Source organism: Ambystoma mexicanum (assembly GCF_040938575.1).
Source record: "Ambystoma mexicanum isolate Mex_15411 chromosome 12 unlocalized genomic scaffold, UKY_AmexF1_1 Mex_chr12_unloc.1, whole genome shotgun sequence".
Lineage (NCBI taxonomy): Eukaryota > Metazoa > Chordata > Amphibia > Caudata > Ambystomatidae > Ambystoma > Ambystoma mexicanum.
Window position 1 is genome coordinate 12,285,750 of NW_027182322.1, and position 19,415 is coordinate 12,305,164.

The following is a 19,415-nucleotide window of genomic DNA, read 5'->3' on the forward strand; positions in this document are numbered from 1 at the left end:
AAAGCAGTCTGCCTTCCATTGCAACAGGAACATATTGCTCATAAGCAATACAACATCACTGCCAGAAACTTTGCACTTTCCTAACGTATCCTTCCTTCAGAAACATTGTCTTTATAATAGCTGTAAATGAGATAGACCAAAAACACGACACCCTACACTCAGACATTTGTTTCTAGCGACATATAAAGTAAAATCTTCTTTCAAAGCTATTTATGGTATATTCTCTTTGTGTTTTTGTATTGTTAACCAATTGTATGGCTGCACTTTTTATCCAGTTCTTTTTTATTAAGGTATGGAATTGTTGTCCAAACGTATTCAGTTTGCAAGAAAATACAGTAATACCCTATTCTCCGAATTTATCCCTAAAGGAACAAAGGTGTAGTTCAAGGTTTCACCCAGAAGTGTGATTCTTCTACAGACATTTTATGTTTCAGAAAACAATTATTCTTTCTTGTATCCCAGAAGGCTTGATAATATGATGTGAAGTAAACACTGGATTGACAAAACTTCGATCACCCCTTAATGTACGCAAGTTGATTTTCATCTGGATCTGTGGCGCAATGGATAGCGCGTTGGACTTCTAAGTGAATTGGCAAAGTCATTCAAAGGTTGTGGGTTCGAATCCCACCAGAGTCGCATTTTATACTTTCTAATTCAAACAAGGAACATTATGCATGTGAGGAATGTTTATTTTTGGCCGATGCTTTAATCTTAGTATTTGACCCAAGTTGAACCTATGTATCTAATACAGCATGCAACTGAATCAAAAGCAGTCTGCCTTCCATTGCAACAGGAACATATTGCTCATAAGCAATACAACATCACTGCCAGAAACTTTGCACTTTCCTAATGTATCCTTCCTTCAGAAACATTGTCTTTATAATAGCTGTAAATGAGATAGACCAAAAACACGACACCCTACACTCAGACATTTGTTTCTAGCGACATATAAAGTAAAATCTTCTTTCAAAGCTATTTATGGTATATTCTCTTTGTGTTTTTGTATTGTTAACCAATTGTATGGCTGCACTTTTTATCCAGTTCTTTTTTATTAAGGTATGGAATTGTTGTCCAAACGTATTCAGTTTGCAAGAAAATACAGTAATACCCTATTCTCCGAATTTATCCCTAAAGGAACAAAGGTGTAGTTCAAGGTTTCACCCAGAAGTGTGATTCTTCTACAGACATTTTATGTTTCAGAAAACAATTATTCTTTCTTGTATCCCAGAAGGCTTGATAATATGATGTGAAGTAAACACTGGATTGACAAAACCTCGATCATCCCCTGATGTACGCAAGTTGATTGTCATCTGGCTCTGTGGCGCAATGGATAGCGCGTTGGACTTCTAAGTGAATTGGCAAAGTCATTCAAAGGTTGCGGGTTCGAATCCCACCAGAGTCGCATTTTTTACTTTCTTATTCAAACAAGGAACATTATGCATGTGAGGAATGTTTATTTTTGGCCGATGCTTTAATCTTAGTATTTGACCCAAGTTGAACCTATGTATCTAATACAGCATGCAACTGAATCAAAAGCAGTCTGCCTTCCATTGCAACAGGAACATATTGCTCATAAGGAATACAACATCACTGCCAAAAACTTTGCACTTTCCTAATGTATCCTTCCTTCAGAAACATTGTCTTTATAATAGCTGTAAATGAGATAGACCAAAAACACGACACCCTACACTCAGACATTTGTTTCTAGCGACATATAAAGTAAAATCTTCTATCAAAGCTATTTATGGTATATTCTCTTTGTGTTTTTGTATTGTTAACCAATTGTATGGCTGCACTTTTTATCCAGTTCTTTTTTATTAAGGTATGGAATTGTTGTCCAAACGTATTCAGTTTGCAAGAAAATACAGTAATACCCTATTCTCCGAATTTATCCCTAAAGGAACAAAGGTGTAGTTCAAGGTTTCACCCAGAAGTGTGATTCTTCTACAGACATTTTACGTTTCAGAAAACAATTATTCTTTCTTGTATCCCAGAAGGCTTGATAATATGATGTGAAGTAAACACTGGATTGACAAAACTTCGATCACCCCTTAATGTACGCAAGTTGATTTTCATCTGGATCTGTGGCGCAATGGATAGCGCGTTGGACTTCTAAGTGAATTGGCAAAGTCATTCAAAGGTTGTGGGTTCGAATCCCACCAGAGTCGCATTTTATACTTTCTAATTCAAAGAAGGAACATTATGCATGTGAGGAATGTTTATTTTTGGCCGATGCTTTAATCTTAGTATTTGACCCAAGTTGAACCTATGTATCTAATACAGCATGCAACTGAATCAAAAGCAGTCTGCCTTCCATTGCAACAGGAACATATTGCTCATAAGCAATACAACATCACTGCCAGAAACTTTGCACTTTCCTAATGTATCCTTCCTTCAGAAACATTGTCTTTATAATAGCTGTAAATGAGATAGACCAAAAACACGACACCCTACACTCAGACATTTGTTTCTAGCGACATATAAAGTAAAATCTTCTTTCAAAGCTATTTATGGTATATTCTCTTTGTGTTTTTGTATTGTTAACCAATTGTATGGCTGCACTTTTTATCCAGTTCTTTTTTATTAAGGTATGGAATTGTTGTCCAAACGTATTCAGTTTGCAAGAAAATACAGTAATACCCTATTCTCCGAATTTATCCCTAAAGGAACAAAGGTGTAGTTCAAGGTTTCACCCAGAAGTGTGATTCTTCTACAGACATTTTATGTTTCAGAAAACAATTATTCTTTCTTGTATCCCAGAAGGCTTGATAATATGATGTGAAGTAAACACTGGATTGACAAAACCTCGATCATCCCCTGATGTACGCAAGTTGATTGTCATCTGGCTCTGTGGCGCAATGGATAGCGCGTTGGACTTCTAAGTGAATTGGCAAAGTCATTCAAAGGTTGCGGGTTCGAATCCCCCCAGAGTCGCATTTTTTACTTTCTTATTCAAACAAGGAACATTATGCATGTGAGGAATGTTTATTTTTGGCCGATGCTTTAATCTTAGTATTTGACCCAAGTTGAACCTATGTATCTAATACAGCATGCAACTGAATCAAAAGCAGTCTGCCTTCCATTGCAACAGGAACATATTGCTCATAAGCAATACAACATCACTGCCAGAAACTTTGCACTTTCCTAACGTATCCTTCCTTCAGAAACATTGTCTTTATAATAGCTGTAAATGAGATAGACCAAAAACACGACACCCTACACTCAGACATTTGTTTCTAGCGACATATAAAGTAAAATCTTCTTTCAAAGCTATTTATGGTATATTCTCTTTGTGTTTTTGTATTGTTAACCAATTGTATGGCTGCACTTTTTATCCAGTTCTTTTTTATTAAGGTATGGAATTGTTGTCCAAACGTATTCAGTTTGCAAGAAAATACAGTAATACCCTATTCTCCGAATTTATCCCTAAAGGAACAAAAGTGTAGTTCAAGGTTTCACCCAGAAGTGTGATTCTTCTACAGACATTTTATGTTTCAGAAAACAATTATTCTTTCTTGTATCCCAGAAGGCTTGATAATATGATGTGAAGTAAACACTGAATTGACAAAACTTTGATCATCCCTTAATGTACGCAAGTTGAATTTCATCTGGCTCTATGGCGCAATGGAAAGCGCGTTGGACTTCTAAGTGAATTGGCAAAGTCATTCAAAGGTTGTGGGTTCGAATCCCACCAGAGTCGCATTCTTTACTTTCTAATTCAAACAAGGAACATTATGCATGTGAGGAATGTTTATTTTTGGCCGATGCTTTAATCTTAGTATTTGACCCAAGTTGAACCTATGTATCTAATACAGCATGCAACTGAATCAAAAGCAGTCTGCCTTCCATTGCAACAGGAACATATTGCTCATAAGCAATACAACATCACTACCAGAAACTTGGCACTTTTCTAATGTATCCTTCCTTCAGAAACATTGTCTTTATAATAGCTGTAAATGAGATAGACCAAAAACACGACACCCTACACTCAGACATTTGTTTCTAGCGACATATAAAGTAAAATCTTCTTTCAAAGCTATTTATGGTATATTCTCTTTGTGTTTTTGTATTGTTAACCAATTGTATGTCTGCACTTTTTATCCAGCTCTTTTTTATTAAGGTATGGAATTGTTGTCCAAACCTATTCACTTGGCAAGAAAATACTGTAATACCCTATTCTCTGAATTTCTCCCCAAGCGAACAAAGGTGCAGTTCAAGGTTTCACACAGAAGTGTGATTCTTGTTACAGACATTTTATGTTTCAGAAAACAATCATTCTTTGATGTGTCCCAGAAGGCTTGATAATGTGATGTGAAGTAAACACCGGATTGACAAAACTTCGATCATCCCTTAATGTACGCAAGTTAATTTTCATCTGGCTCTGTGGCGCAATGGGTAGCGCATTGGACTTCTAAGTGAATTGGCAAAGTCATTCAAAGGTTGTGGGTTCGAATCCCACCAGAGTCACATTTTTTACTTTCTTATTCAAACAAGGAACATTATGCATGTGAGGAATGTTTATTTTTGGCCGATGCTTTAATCTTAGTATTTGACCCAAGTTGAACCTATGTATCTAATACAGCATGCAACTGAATCAAAAGCAGTCTGCCTTCCATTGCAACAGGAACATATTGCTCATAAGGAATACAACATCACTGCCAGAAACTTTGCACTTTCCTAATGTATCCTTCCTTCAGAAACATTGTCTTTATAATAGCTGTAAATGAGATAGACCAAAAACACGACACCCTACACTCAGACATTTGTTTCTAGCGACATATAAAGTAAAATCTTCTTTCAAAGCTATTTATGGTATATTCTCTTTGTGTTTTTGTATTGTTAACCAATTGTATGGCTGCACTTTTTATCCAGTTCTTTTTTATTAAGGTATGGAATTGTTGTCCAAACGTATTCAGTTTGCAAGAAAATACAGTAATACCCTATTCTCCGAATCTATCCCTAAAGGAACAAAGGTGTAGTTCAAGGTTTCACCCAGAAGTGTGATTCTTCTGCAGACATTTTATGTTTCAGAAAACAATTATTCTTTCTTGTATCCCAGAAGGCTTGATAATATGATGTGAAGTAAACACTGGATTGACAAAACTTCGATCACCCCTTAATGTACGCAAGTTGATTTTCATCTGGCTCTGTGGCGCAATGGATAGCGCGTTGGACTTCTAAGTGAATTGGCAAAGTCATTCAAAGGTTGTGGGTTCGAATCCCACCAGAGTCGTATTTTTTACTTTCTTATTCAAACAAGGAACATTATGCATGTGAGGAATGTTTATTTTTGGCCGATGCTTTAATCTTAGTATTTGACCCAAGTTGAACCTATGTATCTAATACAGCATGCAACTGAATCAAAAGCAGTCTGCCTTCCATTGCAACAGGAACATATTGCTCATAAGGAATACAACATCACTGCCAGAAACTTTGCACTTTCCTAATGTATCCTTCCTTCAGAAACATTGTCTTTATAATAGCTGTAAATGAGATAGACCAAAAACACGACACCCTACACTCAGACATTTGTTTCTAGCGACATATAAAGTAAAATCTTCTTTCAAAGCTATTTATGGTATATTCTCTTTGTGTTTTTGTATTGTTAACCAATTGTATGGCTGCACTTTTTATCCAGTTCTTTTTTATTAAGGTATGGAATTGTTGTCCAAACGTATTCAGTTTGCAAGAAAATACAGTAATACCCTATTCTCCGAATTTATCCCTAAAGGAACAAAGGTGTAGTTCAAGGTTTCACCCAGAAGTGTGATTCTTCTAAAGACATTTTATGTTTCAGAAAACAATTATTCTTTCTTGTATCCCAGAAGGCTTGATAATATGATGTGAAGTAAACACTGGATTGACAAAACCTCGATCATCCCCTGATGTACGCAAGTTGATTGTCATCTGGCTCTGTGGCGCAATGGATAGCGCTTTGGACTTCTAAGTGAATTGGCAAAGTCATTCAAAGGTTGCGGGTTCGAATCCCACCAGAGTCACATTTTTTACTTTCTTATTCAAACAAGGAACATTATGCATGTGAGGAATGTTTATTTTTGGCCGATGCTTTAATCTTAGTATTTGACCCAAGTTGAACCTATGTATCTAATACAGCATGCAACTGAATCAAAAGCAGTCTGCCTTCCATTGCAACAGGAACATATTGCTCATAAGCAATACAACATCACTGCCAGAAACTTTGCACTTTCCTAACGTATCCTTCCTTCAGAAACATTGTCTTTATAATAGCTGTAAATGAGATAGACCAAAAACACGACACCCTACACTCAGACATTTGTTTCTAGCGACATATAAAGTAAAATCTTCTTTCAAAGCTATTTATGGTATATTCTCTTTGTGTTTTTGTATTGTTAACCAATTGTATGGCTGCACTTTTTATCCAGTTCTTTTTTATTAAGGTATGGAATTGTTGTCCAAACGTATTCAGTTTGCAAGAAAATACAGTAATACCCTATTCTCCGAATTTATCCCTAAAGGAACAAAGGTGTAGTTCAAGGTTTCACCCAGAAGTGTGATTCTTCTACAGACATTTTATGTTTCAGAAAACAATTATTCTTTCTTGTATCCCAGAAGGCTTGATAATATGATGTGAAGTAAACACTGGATTGACAAAACTTCGATCATCCCTTAATGTACGCAAGTTGATTTTCAACTGGCTCTGTGGCGCAATGGATAGCGCGTTGGACTTCTAAGTGAATTGGCAAAGTCATTCAAAGGTTGTGGGTTCGAATCCCACCAGAGTCGTATTTTTTACTTTCTTATTCAAACAAGGAACATTATGCATGTGAGGAATGTTTATTTTTGGCCGATGCTTTAATCTTAGTATTTGACCCAAGTTGAACCTATGTATCTAATACAGCATGCAACTGAATCAAAAGCAGTCTGCCTTCCATTGCAACAGGAACATATTGCTCATAAGGAATACAACATCACTGCCAAAAACTTTGCACTTTCTAATGTATCCTTCCTTCAGAAACATTGTCTTTATAATAGCTGTAAATGAGATAGACCAAAAACACGACACCCTACACTCAGACATTTGTTTCTAGCGACATATAAAGTAAAATCTTCTTTCAAAGCTATTTATGGTATATTCTCTTTGTGTTTTTGTATTGTTAACCAATTGTATGGCTGCACTTTTTATCCAGTTCTTTTTTATTAAGGTATGGAATTGTTGTCCAAACGTATTCAGTTTGCAAGAAAATACAGTAATACCCTATTCTCCGAATTTATCCCTAAAGGAACAAAGGTGTAGTTCAAGGTTTCACCCAGAAGTGTGATTCTTCTACAGACATTTTATGTTTCAGAAAACAATTATTCTTTCTTGTATCCCAGAAGGCTTGATAATATGATGTGAAGTAAACACTGGATTGACAAAACTTCGATCATCCCTTAATGTACGCAAGTTGATTTTCAACTGGCTCTGTGGCGCAATGGATAGCGCGTTGGACTTCTAAGTGAATTGGCAAAGTCATTCAAAGGTTGTGGGTTCGAATCCCACCAGAGTCGTATTTTTTACTTTCTTATTCAAACAAGGAACATTATGCATGTGAGGAATGTTTATTTTTGGCCGATGCTTTAATCTTAGTATTTGACCCAAGTTGAACCTATGTATCTAATACAGCATGCAACTGAATCAAAAGCAGTCTGCCTTCCATTGCAACAGGAACATATTGCTCATAAGCAATACAACATCACTGCCAGAAACTTTGCACTTTCCTAACGTATCCTTCCTTCAGAAACATTGTCTTTATAATAGCTGTAAATGAGATAGACCAAAAACACGACACCCTACACTCAGACATTTGTTTCTAGCGACATATAAAGTAAAATCTTCTTTCAAAGCTATTTATGGTATATTCTCTTTGTGTTTTTGTATTGTTAACCAATTGTATGGCTGCACTTTTTATCCAGTTCTTTTTTATTAAGGTATGGAATTGTTGTCCAAACGTATTCAGTTTGCAAGAAAATACAGTAATACCCTATTCTCCGAATTTATCCCTAAAGGAACAAAAGTGTAGTTCAAGGTTTCACCCAGAAGTGTGATTCTTCTACAGACATTTTATGTTTCAGAAAACAATTATTCTTTCTTGTATCCCAGAAGGCTTGATAATATGATGTGAAGTAAACACTGGATTGACAAAACTTCGATCATCCCTTAATGTACGCAAGTTGATTTTCAACTGGCTCTGTGGCGCAATGGATAGCGCGTTGGACTTCTAAGTGAATTGGCAAAGTCATTCAAAGGTTGTGGGTTCGAATCCCACCAGAGTCGTATTTTTTACTTTCTTATTCAAACAAGGAACATTATGCATGTGAGGAATGTTTATTTTTGGCCGATGCTTTAATCTTAGTATTTGACCCAAGTTGAACCTATGTATCTAATACAGCATGCAACTGAATCAAAAGCAGTCTGCCTTCCATTGCAACAGGAACATATTGCTCATAAGGAATACAACATCACTGCCAAAAACTTTGCACTTTCTAATGTATCCTTCCTTCAGAAACATTGTCTTTATAATAGCTGTAAATGAGATAGACCAAAAACACGACACCCTACACTCAGACATTTGTTTCTAGCGACATATAAAGTAAAATCTTCTTTCAAAGCTATTTATGGTATATTCTCTTTGTGTTTTTGTATTGTTAACCAATTGTATGGCTGCACTTTTTATCCAGTTCTTTTTTATTAAGGTATGGAATTGTTGTCCAAACGTATTCAGTTTGCAAGAAAATACAGTAATACCCTATTCTCCGAATTTATCCCTAAAGGAACAAAAGTGTAGTTCAAGGTTTCACCCAGAAGTGTGATTCTTCTACAGACATTTTATGTTTCAGAAAACAATTATTCTTTCTTGTATCCCAGAAGGCTTGATAATATGATGTGAAGTAAACACTGGATTGACAAAACTTCGATCATCCCTTAATGTACGCAAGTTGATTTTCAACTGGCTCTGTCGCGCAATGGATAGCGCGTTGGACTTCTAAGTGAATTGGCAAAGTCATTCAAAGGTTGTGGGTTCGAATCCCACCAGAGTCGTATTTTTTACTTTCTTATTCAAACAAGGAACATTATGCATGTGAGGAATGTTTATTTTTGGCCGATGCTTTAATCTTAGTATTTGACCCAAGTTGAACCTATGTATCTAATACAGCATGCAACTGAATCAAAAGCAGTCTGCCTTCCATTGCAACAGGAACATATTGCTCATAAGGAATACAACATCACTGCCAAAAACTTTGCACTTTCTAATGTATCCTTCCTTCAGAAACATTGTCTTTATAATAGCTGTAAATGAGATAGACCAAAAACACGACACCCTACACTCAGACATTTGTTTCTAGCGACATATAAAGTAAAATCCTCTTTCAAAGCTATTTATGGTATATTCTCTTTGTGTTTTTGTATTGTTAACCAATTGTATGGCTGCACTTTTTATCCAGTTCTTTTTTATTAAGGTATGGAATTGTTGTCCAAACGTATTCAGTTTGCAAGAAAATACAGTAATACCCTATTCTCCGAATTTATCCCTAAAGGAACAAAGGTGTAGTTCAAGGTTTCACCCAGAAGTGTGATTCTTCTACAGACATTTTATGTTTCAGAAAACAATTATTCTTTCTTGTATCCCAGAAGGCTTGATAATATGATGTGAAGTAAACACTGGATTGACAAAACTTCGATCATCCCTTAATGTACGCAAGTTGATGTTCATCTGGCTCTGTGGCGCAATGGATAGCGCGTTGGACTTCTAAGTGAATTGGCAAAGTCATTCAAAGGTTGTGGGTTCGAATCCCACCAGAGTCGCATTTTTTACTTTCTTATTCAAACAAGGAACATTATGCATGTGAGGAATGTTTATTTTTGGCCGATGCTTTAATCTTAGTATTTGACCCAAGTTGAACCTATGTATCTAATACAGCATGCAACTGAATCAAAAGCAGTCTGCCTTCCATTGCAACAGGAACATATTGCTCATAAGCAATACAACATCACTGCCAGAAACTTTGCACTTTCCTAACGTATCCTTCCTTCAGAAACATTGTCTTTATAATAGCTGTAAATGAGATAGACCAAAAACACGACACCCTACACTCAGACATTTGTTTCTAGCGACATATAAAGTAAAATCTTCTTTCAAAGCTATTTATGGTATATTCTCTTTGTGTTTTTGTATTGTTAACCAATTGTATGGCTGCACTTTTTATCCAGTTCTATTTTATTAAGGTATGGAATTGTTGTCCAAACGTATTCAGTTTGCAAGAAAATACAGTAATACCCTATTCTCCGAATTTATCCCTAAAGGAACAAAGGTGTAGTTCAAGGTTTCACCCAGAAGTGTGATTCTTCTACAGACATTTTATGTTTCAGAAAACAATTATTCTTTCTTGTATCCCAGAAGGCTTGATAATATGATGTGAAGTAAACACTGGATTGACAAAACTTCGATCATCCCTTAATGTACGCAAGTTGATTTTCAACTGGCTCTGTGGCGCAATGGATAGCGCGTTGGACTTCTAAGTGAATTGGCAAAGTCATTCAAAGGTTGTGGGTTCGAATCCCACCAGAGTCGTATTTTTTACTTTCTTATTCAAACAAGGAACATTATGCATGTGAGGAATGTTTATTTTTGGCCGATGCTTTAATCTTAGTATTTGACCCAAGTTGAACCTATGTATCTAATACAGCATGCAACTGAATCAAAAGCAGTCTGCCTTCCATTGCAACAGGAACATATTGCTCATAAGCAATACAACATCACTGCCAGAAACTTTGCACTTTCCTAACGTATCCTTCCTTCAGAAACATTGTCTTTATAATAGCTGTAAATGAGATAGACCAAAAACACGACACCCTACACTCAGACATTTGTTTCTAGCGACATATAAAGTAAAATCTTCTTTCAAAGCTATTTATGGTATATTCTCTTTGTGTTTTTGTATTGTTAACCAATTGTATGTCTGCACTTTTTATCCAGTTCTTTTTTATTAAGGTATGGAATTGTTGTCCAAACGTATTCAGTTTGCAAGAAAATACAGTAATACCCTATTCTCCGAATTTATCCCTAAAGGAACAAAGGTGTAGTTCAAGGTTTCACCCAGAAGTGTGATTCTTCTACAGACATTTTATGTTTCAGAAAACAATTATTCTTTCTTGTATCCCAGAAGGCTTGATAATATGATGTGAAGTAAACACTGGATTGACAAAACTTCGATCATCCCTTAATGTACGCAAGTTGATTTTCAACTGGCTCTGTGGCGCAATGGATAGCGCGTTGGACTTCTAAGAGAATTGGCAAAGTCATTCAAAGGTTGTGGGTTCGAATCCCACCAGAGTCCTATTTTTTACTTTCTTATTCAAACAAGGAACATTATGCATGTGAGGAATGTTTATTTTTGGCCGATGCTTTAATCTTAGTATTTGACCCAAGTTGAACCTATGTATCTAATACAGCATGCAACTGAATCAAAAGCAGTCTGCCTTCCATTGCAACAGGAACATATTGCTCATAAGCAATACAACATCACTGCCAGAAACTTTGCACTTTCCTAACGTATCCTTCCTTCAGAAACATTGTCTTTATAATAGCTGTAAATGAGATAGACCAAAAACACGACACCCTACACTCAGACATTTGTTTCTAGCGACATATAAAGTAAAATCTTCTTTCAAAGCTATTTATGGTATATTCTCTTTGTGTGTTTGTATTGTTAACCAATTGTATGGCTGCACTTTTTATCCAGTTCTTTTTTATTAAGGTATGGAATTGTTGTCCAAACGTATTCAGTTTGCAAGAAAATACAGTAATACCCTATTCTCCGAATTTATCCCTAAAGGAACAAAGGTGTAGTTCAAGGTTTCACCCAGAAGTGTGATTCTTCTACAGACATTTTATGTTTCAGAAAACAATTATTCTTTCTTGTATCCCAGAAGGCTTGATAATATGATGTGAAGTAAACACTGGATTGACAAAACTTTGATCATTAGTACGCAAGTTGATATTTATCTGGCTCTGTGGCGCAATGGATAGCGCGTTGGACTTCTAAGTGAATTTGCAAAGTCATTCAAAGGTTGTGGGTTCGAATCCCACCAGAGTTGCATTTTTTACTTTCTTATTCAAACAAGGAACATTATGCATGTGAGGAATGTTTATTTTTGGCCGATGCTTTAATCTTAGTATTTGACCCAAGTTGAACCTATGTATCTAATACAGCATGCAACTGAATCAAAAGCAGTCTGCCTTCCATTGCAACAGGAACATATTGCTCATAAGCAATACAACATCACTGCCAGAAACTTTGCACTTTCCTAATGTATCCTTCCTTCAGAAACATTGTCTTTATAATAGCTGTAAATGAGATAGACCAAAAACACGACACCCTACACTCAGACATTTGTTTCTAGCGACATATAAAGTAAAATCTTCTTTCAAAGCTATTTATGGTATATTCTCTTTGTGTTTTTGTATTGTTAACCAATTGTATGGCTGCACTTTTTATCCAGTTCTTTTTTATTAAGGTATGGAATTGTTGTCCAAACGTATTCAGTTTGCAAGAAAATACAGTAATACCCTATTCTCCGAATTTATCCCTAAAGGAACAAAGGTGTAGTTCAAGGTTTCACCCAGAAGTGTGATTCTTCTACAGACATTTTATGTTTCAGAAAACAATTATTCTTTCTTGTATCCCAGAAGGCTTGATAATATGATGTGAAGTAAACACTGGATTGACTGGATTTGTGTTTTTGTATTGTTAACCAATTGTATGTCTGCACTTTTTATCCAGTTCTTTTTTATTAAGGTATGGAATTGTTGTCCAAACCTATTCACTTGGCAAGAAAATACTGTAATACCCTATTCTCTGAATTTCTCCCCAAGCGAACAAAGGTGCAGTTCAAGGTTTCACACAGAAGTGTGATTCTTGTTACAGACATTTTATGTTTCAGAAAACAATCATTCTTTGATGTGTCCCAGAAGGCTTGATAATGTGATGTGAAGTAAACACCGGATTGACAAAACTTCGATCACCCCTTAATGTACGCAAGTTAATTTTCATCTGGCTCTGTGGCGCAATGGATAGCGCGTTGGACTTCTAAGTGAATTGGCAAAGTCATTCAAAGGTTGTGGGTTCGAATCCCACCAGAGTCGCATTTTTTACTTTCTAATTCAAACAAGGAACATTATGCATGTGAGGAATGTTTATTTTTGGCCGATGCTTTAATCTTAGTATTTGACCCAAGTTGAACCTATGTATCTAATACAGCATGCAACTGAATCAAAAGCAGTCTGCCTTCCATTGCAACAGGAACATATTGCTCATAAGCAATACAACATCACTGCCAGAAACTTTGCACTTTCCTAATGTATCCTTCCTTCAGAAACATTGTCTTTATAATAGCTGTAAATGAGATAGACCAAAAACACGACACCCTACACTCAGACATTTGTTTCTAGCGACATATAAAGTAAAATCTTCTTTCAAAGCTATTTATGGTATATTCTCTTTGTGTTTTTGTATTGTTAACCAATTGTATGGCTGCACTTTTTATCCAGTTCTTTTTTATTAAGGTATGGAATTGTTGTCCAAACGTATTCAGTTTGCAAGAAAATACAGTAATACCCTATTCTCCGAATTTATCCCTAAAGGAACAAAGGTGTAGTTCAAGGTTTCACCCAGAAGTGTGATTCTTCTACAGACATTTTATGTTTCAGAAAACAATTATTCTTTCTTGTATCCCAGAAGGCTTGATAATATGATGTGAAGTAAACACTGGATTGACAAAACTTCGATCATCCCTTAATGTACGCAAGTTGATTTTCAACTGGCTCTGTGGCGCAATGGATAGCGCATTGGACTTCTAAGTGAATTGGCAAAGTCATTCAAAGGTTGTGGGTTCGAATCCCACCAGAGTCGTATTTTTTACTTTCTTATTCAAACAAGGAACATTATGCATGTGAGGAATGTTTATTTTTGGCCGATGCTTTAATCTTAGTATTTGACCCAAGTTGAACCTATGTATCTAATACAGCATGCAACTGAATCAAAAGCAGTCTGCCTTCCATTGCAACAGGAACATATTGCTCATAAGCAATACAACATCACTGCCAGAAACTTTGCACTTTCCTAACGTATCCTTCCTTCAGAAACATTGTCTTTATAATAGCTGTAAATGAGATAGACCAAAAACACGACACCCTACACTCAGACATTTGTTTCTAGCGACATATAAAGTAAAATCTTCTTTCAAAGCTATTTATGGTATATTCTCTTTGTGTTTTTGTATTGTTAACCAATTGTATGTCTGCACTTTTTATCCAGTTCTTTTTTATTAAGGTATGGAATTGTTGTCCAAACGTATTCAGTTTGCAAGAAAATACAGTAATACCCTATTCTCCGAATTTATCCCTAAAGGAACAAAGGTGTAGTTCAAGGTTTCACCCAGAAGTGTGATTCTTCTACAGACATTTTATGTTTCAGAAAACAATTATTCTTTCTTGTATCCCAGAAGGCTTGATAATATGATGTGAAGTAAACACTGGATTGACAAAACTTCGATCATCCCTTAATGTACGCAAGTTGATTTTCAACTGGCTCTGTGGCGCAATGGATAGCGCGTTGGACTTCTAAGAGAATTGGCAAAGTCATTCAAAGGTTGTGGGTTCGAATCCCACCAGAGTCCTATTTTTTACTTTCTTATTCAAACAAGGAACATTATGCATGTGAGGAATGTTTATTTTTGGCCGATGCTTTAATCTTAGTATTTGACCCAAGTTGAACCTATGTATCTAATACAGCATGCAACTGAATCAAAAGCAGTCTGCCTTCCATTGCAACAGGAACATATTGCTCATAAGCAATACAACATCACTGCCAGAAACTTTGCACTTTCCTAACGTATCCTTCCTTCAGAAACATTGTCTTTATAATAGCTGTAAATGAGATAGACCAAAAACACGACACCCTACACTCAGACATTTGTTTCTAGCGACATATAAAGTAAAATCTTCTTTCAAAGCTATTTATGGTATATTCTCTTTGTGTGTTTGTATTGTTAACCAATTGTATGGCTGCACTTTTTATCCAGTTCTTTTTTATTAAGGTATGGAATTGTTGTCCAAACGTATTCAGTTTGCAAGAAAATACAGTAATACCCTATTCTCCGAATTTATCCCTAAAGGAACAAAGGTGTAGTTCAAGGTTTCACCCAGAAGTGTGATTCTTCTACAGACATTTTATGTTTCAGAAAACAATTATTCTTTCTTGTATCCCAGAAGGCTTGATAATATGATGTGAAGTAAACACTGGATTGACAAAACTTTGATCATTAGTACGCAAGTTGATATTTATCTGGCTCTGTGGCGCAATGGATAGCGCGTTGGACTTCTAAGTGAATTTGCAAAGTCATTCAAAGGTTGTGGGTTCGAATCCCACCAGAGTTGCATTTTTTACTTTCTTATTCAAACAAGGAACATTATGCATGTGAGGAATGTTTATTTTTGGCCGATGCTTTAATCTTAGTATTTGACCCAAGTTGAACCTATGTATCTAATACAGCATGCAACTGAATCAAAAGCAGTCTGCCTTCCATTGCAACAGGAACATATTGCTCATAAGCAATACAACATCACTGCCAGAAACTTTGCACTTTCCTAATGTATCCTTCCTTCAGAAACATTGTCTTTATAATAGCTGTAAATGAGATAGACCAAAAACACGACACCCTACACTCAGACATTTGTTTCTAGCGACATATAAAGTAAAATCTTCTTTCAAAGCTATTTATGGTATATTCTCTTTGTGTTTTTGTATTGTTAACCAATTGTATGGCTGCACTTTTTATCCAGTTCTTTTTTATTAAGGTATGGAATTGTTGTCCAAACGTATTCAGTTTGCAAGAAAATACAGTAATACCCTATTCTCCGAATTTATCCCTAAAGGAACAAAGGTGTAGTTCAAGGTTTCACCCAGAAGTGTGATTCTTCTACAGACATTTTATGCTTCAGAAAACAATTATTCTTTCTTGTATCCCAGAAGGCTTGATAATATGATGTGAAGTAAACACTGGATTGACTGGATTTGTGTTTTTGTATTGTTAACCAATTGTATGTCTGCACTTTTTATCCAGTTCTTTTTTATTAAGGTATGGAATTGTTGTCCAAACCTATTCACTTGGCAAGAAAATACTGTAATACCCTATTCTCTGAATTTCTCCCCAAGCGAACAAAGGTGCAGTTCAAGGTTTCACACAGAAGTGTGATTCTTGTTACAGACATTTTATGTTTCAGAAAACAATCATTCTTTGATGTGTCCCAGAAGGCTTGATAATGTGATGTGAAGTAAACACCGGATTGACAAAACTTCGATCACCCCTTAATGTACGCAAGTTAATTTTCATCTGGCTCTGTGGCGCAATGGATAGCGCGTTGGACTTCTAAGTGAATTGGCAAAGTCATTCAAAGGTTGTGGGTTCGAATCCCACCAGAGTCGCATTTTTTACTTTCTAATTCAAACAAGGAACATTATGCATGTGAGGAATGTTTATTTTTGGCCGATGCTTTAATCTTAGTATTTGACCCAAGTTGAACCTATGTATCTAATACAGCATGCAACTGAATCAAAAGCAGTCTGCCTTCCATTGCAACAGGAACATATTGCTCATAAGCAATACAACATCACTGCCAGAAACTTTGCACTTTCCTAATGTATCCTTCCTTCAGAAACATTGTCTTTATAATAGCTGTAAATGAGATAGACCAAAAACACGACACCCTACACTCAGACATTTGTTTCTAGCGACATATAAAGTAAAATCTTCTTTCAAAGCTATTTATGGTATATTCTCTTTGTGTTTTTGTATTGTTAACCAATTGTATGGCTGCACTTTTTATCCAGTTCTTTTTTATTAAGGTATGGAATTGTTGTCCAAACGTATTCAGTTTGCAAGAAAATACAGTAATACCCTATTCTCCGAATTTATCCCTAAAGGAACAAAGGTGTAGTTCAAGGTTTCACCCAGAAGTGTGATTCTTCTACAGACATTTTATGTTTCAGAAAACAATTATTCTTTCTTGTATCCCAGAAGGCTTGATAATATGATGTGAAGTAAACACTGGATTGACAAAACCTCGATCATCCCCTGATGTACGCAAGTTGATTGTCATCTGGCTCTGTGGCGCAATGGATAGCGCGTTGGACTTCTAAGTGAATTGGCAAAGTCATTCAAAGGTTGTGGGTTCGAATCCCACCAGAGTCGTATTTTTTACTTTCTTATTCAAACAAGGAACATTATGCATGTGAGGAATGTTTATTTTTGGCCGATGCTTTAATCTTAGTATTTGACCCAAGTTGAACCTATGTATCTAATACAGCATGCAACTGAATCAAAAGCAGTCTGCCTTCCATTGCAACAGGAACATATTGCTCATAAGCAATACAACATCACTGCCAGAAACTTTGCACTTTCCTAATGTATCCTTCCTTCAGAAACATTGTCTTTATAATAGCTGTAAATGAGATAGACCAAAAACACGACACCCTACACTCAGACATTTGTTTCTAGCGACATATAAAGTAAAATCTTCTTTCAAAGCTATGTATGGTATATTCTCTTTGTGTTTTTGTATTGTTAACCAATTGTATGGCTGCACTTTTTATCCAGTTCTTTTTTATTAAGGTATGGAATTGTTGTCCAAACGTATTCAGTTTGCAAGAAAATACAGTAATACCCTATTCTCCGAATTTATCCCTAAAGGAACAAAAGTGTAGTTCAAGGTTTCACCCAGAAGTGTGATTCTTCTACAGACATTTTATGTTTCAGAAAACAATTATTCTTTCTTGTATCCCAGAAGGCTTGATAATATGATGTGAAGTAAACACTGGATTGACAAAACTTCGATCATCCCTTAATGTACGCAAGTTGATTTTCATCTGGCTCTGTGGCGCAATGGATAGCGTGTTGGACTTCTAAGAGAATTGGCAAAGTCATTCAAAGGTTGTGGGTTCGAATCCCACCAGAGTCGTATTTTTTACTTTCTTATTCAAACAAGGAACATTATGCATGTGAGGAATGTTTATTTTTGGCCGATGCTTTAATCTTAGTATTTGACCCAAGTTGAACCTATGTATCTAATACAACATGCAACTGAATCAAAAGCAGTCTGCCTTCCATTGCAACAGGAACATATTGCTCATAAGGAATACAACATCACTGCCAAAAACTTTGCACTTTCCTAATGTATCCTTCCTTCAGAAACATTGTCTTTATAATAGCTGTAAATGAGATAGAACAAAAACACGACACCCTACACTCAGACATTTGTTTCTAGCGACATATAAAGTAAAATCTTCTTTCAAAGCTATTTATGGTATATTCTCTTTGTGTTTTTGTATTGTTAACCAATTGTATGGCTGCACTTTTTATCCAGTTCTTTTTTATTAAGGTATGGAATTGTTGTCCAAACGTATTCAGTTTGCAAGAAAATACAGTAATACCCTATTCTCCGAATTTATCCCTAAAGGAACAAAGGTGTAGTTCAAGATTTCACCCAGAAGTGTGATTCTTCTACAGACATTTTATGTTTCAGAAAACAATTATTCTTTCTTGTATCCCAGAAGGCTTGATAATATGATGTGAAGTAAACACTGGATTGACAAAACTTCGATCATCCCTTAATGTACGCAAGTTGATTTTCGTCTGGCTCTGTGGTGCAATGGATAGCGCGTTGGACTTCTAAGTGAATTGGCAAAGTCATTCAAAGGTTGTGGGTTCGAATCCCACCAGAGTCGCATTTTTTACTTTCTAATTCAAACAAGGAACATTATGCATGTCAGGAATGTTTATTTTTGGCCGATGCTTTAATCTTAGTATTTGACCCAAGTTGAACCTATGTATCTAATACAGCATGCAACTGAATCAAAAGCAGTCTGCCTTCCATTGCAACAGGAACATATTGCTCATAAGCAATACAACATCACTGCCAGAAACTTTGCACTTTCCTAATGTATCCTTCCTTCAGAAACATTGTCTTTATAATAGCTGTAAATGAGATAGACCAAAAACACGACACCCTACACTCAGACATTTGTTTCTAGCGACATATAAAGTAAAATCTTCTTTCAAAGCTATCTTTGTGTTTTTGTATTGTTAACCAATTGTATGTCTGCACTTTTTATCCAGTTCTTTTTTATTAAGGTATGAAATTGTTGTCCAAACCAATTCACTTGGCAAGAAAATACTGTAATACCCTATTCTCTGAATTTCTCCCCAAGCGAACAAAGGTGCAGTTCAAGGTTTCACCCCGAACTGTGATTCTTGCTACAGACATTTAATGTTTCAGAAAACAATCATTCTTTCATGTATCCCAGAAGGCTTGATAATGTGATGTGAAGTAAACACT

The 19,415-nt window shown here is 35.9% G+C and overlaps 19 non-coding genes across 19 annotated transcripts; all 19 read left to right on the forward strand.

The window, feature by feature from the left end:
- The first annotated feature begins 3,610 nt into the window (after positions 1-3,610).
- Positions 3,611-3,700, forward strand: TRNAR-UCU (transfer RNA arginine (anticodon UCU)). Its single transcript is given in 2 exon segments — positions 3,611-3,647; positions 3,665-3,700. It is a non-coding gene; the product is annotated as a tRNA-Arg (tRNA).
- A 677-nt stretch (positions 3,701-4,377) lies between these two features.
- TRNAR-UCU (transfer RNA arginine (anticodon UCU)) lies at positions 4,378-4,467 on the forward strand. The gene is given in 2 exon segments: positions 4,378-4,414; positions 4,432-4,467. It is a non-coding gene; the product is annotated as a tRNA-Arg (tRNA).
- A 676-nt stretch (positions 4,468-5,143) lies between these two features.
- TRNAR-UCU (transfer RNA arginine (anticodon UCU)) lies at positions 5,144-5,233 on the forward strand. The gene is given in 2 exon segments: positions 5,144-5,180; positions 5,198-5,233. It is a non-coding gene; the product is annotated as a tRNA-Arg (tRNA).
- A 1,442-nt stretch (positions 5,234-6,675) lies between these two features.
- On the forward strand, positions 6,676-6,765 carry TRNAR-UCU (transfer RNA arginine (anticodon UCU)). The gene is given in 2 exon segments: positions 6,676-6,712; positions 6,730-6,765. It is a non-coding gene; the product is annotated as a tRNA-Arg (tRNA).
- Positions 6,766-7,440: 675 nt separating this feature from the next.
- Positions 7,441-7,530, forward strand: TRNAR-UCU (transfer RNA arginine (anticodon UCU)). The gene is given in 2 exon segments: positions 7,441-7,477; positions 7,495-7,530. It is a non-coding gene; the product is annotated as a tRNA-Arg (tRNA).
- A 676-nt stretch (positions 7,531-8,206) lies between these two features.
- Positions 8,207-8,296, forward strand: TRNAR-UCU (transfer RNA arginine (anticodon UCU)). The gene is given in 2 exon segments: positions 8,207-8,243; positions 8,261-8,296. It is a non-coding gene; the product is annotated as a tRNA-Arg (tRNA).
- Positions 8,297-8,971: 675 nt separating this feature from the next.
- Positions 8,972-9,061, forward strand: TRNAR-UCU (transfer RNA arginine (anticodon UCU)). The gene is given in 2 exon segments: positions 8,972-9,008; positions 9,026-9,061. It is a non-coding gene; the product is annotated as a tRNA-Arg (tRNA).
- A 675-nt stretch (positions 9,062-9,736) lies between these two features.
- Positions 9,737-9,826, forward strand: TRNAR-UCU (transfer RNA arginine (anticodon UCU)). Its single transcript is given in 2 exon segments — positions 9,737-9,773; positions 9,791-9,826. It is a non-coding gene; the product is annotated as a tRNA-Arg (tRNA).
- Positions 9,827-10,502: 676 nt separating this feature from the next.
- TRNAR-UCU (transfer RNA arginine (anticodon UCU)) lies at positions 10,503-10,592 on the forward strand. The gene is given in 2 exon segments: positions 10,503-10,539; positions 10,557-10,592. It is a non-coding gene; the product is annotated as a tRNA-Arg (tRNA).
- A 676-nt stretch (positions 10,593-11,268) lies between these two features.
- Positions 11,269-11,358, forward strand: TRNAR-UCU (transfer RNA arginine (anticodon UCU)). Its single transcript is given in 2 exon segments — positions 11,269-11,305; positions 11,323-11,358. It is a non-coding gene; the product is annotated as a tRNA-Arg (tRNA).
- A 670-nt stretch (positions 11,359-12,028) lies between these two features.
- Positions 12,029-12,118, forward strand: TRNAR-UCU (transfer RNA arginine (anticodon UCU)). The gene is given in 2 exon segments: positions 12,029-12,065; positions 12,083-12,118. It is a non-coding gene; the product is annotated as a tRNA-Arg (tRNA).
- A 958-nt stretch (positions 12,119-13,076) lies between these two features.
- TRNAR-UCU (transfer RNA arginine (anticodon UCU)) lies at positions 13,077-13,166 on the forward strand. Its single transcript is given in 2 exon segments — positions 13,077-13,113; positions 13,131-13,166. It is a non-coding gene; the product is annotated as a tRNA-Arg (tRNA).
- A 676-nt stretch (positions 13,167-13,842) lies between these two features.
- Positions 13,843-13,932, forward strand: TRNAR-UCU (transfer RNA arginine (anticodon UCU)). Its single transcript is given in 2 exon segments — positions 13,843-13,879; positions 13,897-13,932. It is a non-coding gene; the product is annotated as a tRNA-Arg (tRNA).
- Positions 13,933-14,608: 676 nt separating this feature from the next.
- TRNAR-UCU (transfer RNA arginine (anticodon UCU)) lies at positions 14,609-14,698 on the forward strand. The gene is given in 2 exon segments: positions 14,609-14,645; positions 14,663-14,698. It is a non-coding gene; the product is annotated as a tRNA-Arg (tRNA).
- Positions 14,699-15,368: 670 nt separating this feature from the next.
- Positions 15,369-15,458, forward strand: TRNAR-UCU (transfer RNA arginine (anticodon UCU)). Its single transcript is given in 2 exon segments — positions 15,369-15,405; positions 15,423-15,458. It is a non-coding gene; the product is annotated as a tRNA-Arg (tRNA).
- A 958-nt stretch (positions 15,459-16,416) lies between these two features.
- On the forward strand, positions 16,417-16,506 carry TRNAR-UCU (transfer RNA arginine (anticodon UCU)). Its single transcript is given in 2 exon segments — positions 16,417-16,453; positions 16,471-16,506. It is a non-coding gene; the product is annotated as a tRNA-Arg (tRNA).
- A 676-nt stretch (positions 16,507-17,182) lies between these two features.
- Positions 17,183-17,272, forward strand: TRNAR-UCU (transfer RNA arginine (anticodon UCU)). Its single transcript is given in 2 exon segments — positions 17,183-17,219; positions 17,237-17,272. It is a non-coding gene; the product is annotated as a tRNA-Arg (tRNA).
- Positions 17,273-17,948: 676 nt separating this feature from the next.
- TRNAR-UCU (transfer RNA arginine (anticodon UCU)) lies at positions 17,949-18,038 on the forward strand. The gene is given in 2 exon segments: positions 17,949-17,985; positions 18,003-18,038. It is a non-coding gene; the product is annotated as a tRNA-Arg (tRNA).
- A 676-nt stretch (positions 18,039-18,714) lies between these two features.
- TRNAR-UCU (transfer RNA arginine (anticodon UCU)) lies at positions 18,715-18,804 on the forward strand. Its single transcript is given in 2 exon segments — positions 18,715-18,751; positions 18,769-18,804. It is a non-coding gene; the product is annotated as a tRNA-Arg (tRNA).
- Positions 18,805-19,415: the final 611 nt, after the last annotated feature.